Consider the following 894-nt stretch of genomic DNA (forward strand, 5'->3'; position numbering starts at 1 on the left):
GGCTAGGGAGACAGGACACCTCTTCTGGCCTTATCTATCTCTGGGCTCTTTTCTCTCTGCGCTTCTGATGCCTCTTCCTGTGAGGGTGTTAGGCAAGTTCATGTCTAGAAACCTTTTAAAATTAACTATCCAACCAACCTAGAGTATGTCCACTCCACTTAATTCATTCTTCCTCACCCTGTATCATCCATCACAATGAATAGTTATAGGAATACTTGCTTGTCTGTCTGCCACAACCCCAAGTTCAAGGAACATAATAACTGCACCTAGCATATTGTCTGGCACACAGCACCTCCTCAATTAATAAACAAATCCATGGGTGAACATTTTGAGTGGAGAGCAAGAAAATGTCTATTTACTTTGAGGTCGGAATCAGACTGTTCAAGGACGCTTTTTTTTTTCTATATCAAAAGCCATTAATTTTCAAGATAAAGGTAAGTGGCCATTTAGTCCAGCCCCCCACTTGATGCCTAAGTGGCCTCTTCAGCCTTTCTTACAAGCATGACCAATATGGTTGGCTGACATCCTTGGTTACAGGAAACTCACTACCTCACTACTCCTGGGCTTTTCAGTTCTCTTTCCTTTCCCACTCCCCCCAATTACTGAAATCGTTATGGCACATTTCCCACCCCTGACGGAGCAGAGGCCTGGAAGTCTGGAAGTGCGAGGAACAGGGGGACTCCTAGCCCAACTAAGAGTCTGAGAACCACTAGCTTAAGGTGGGCGCGCTGTAGCTGTCGGCAGCATCCAGGAGTGGCGCCGCCTTCCTGCTGGGTTTGCCTCGGCTTTCTGCCTCGGGGAAGGCAGGGGGTCCTCTTTCCCGCTCCCGGTAGTCCTCCGCGCGGCCACCCGCAGCGGTATCCCAGCCGCCGCCTCGGTCACCTGCGCCCCGGG

Source organism: Myotis brandtii, unplaced genomic scaffold, assembly GCF_000412655.1.
Source record: "Myotis brandtii unplaced genomic scaffold, ASM41265v1 scaffold26, whole genome shotgun sequence".
NCBI classification, from domain to species: Eukaryota; Metazoa; Chordata; class Mammalia; order Chiroptera; family Vespertilionidae; genus Myotis; species Myotis brandtii.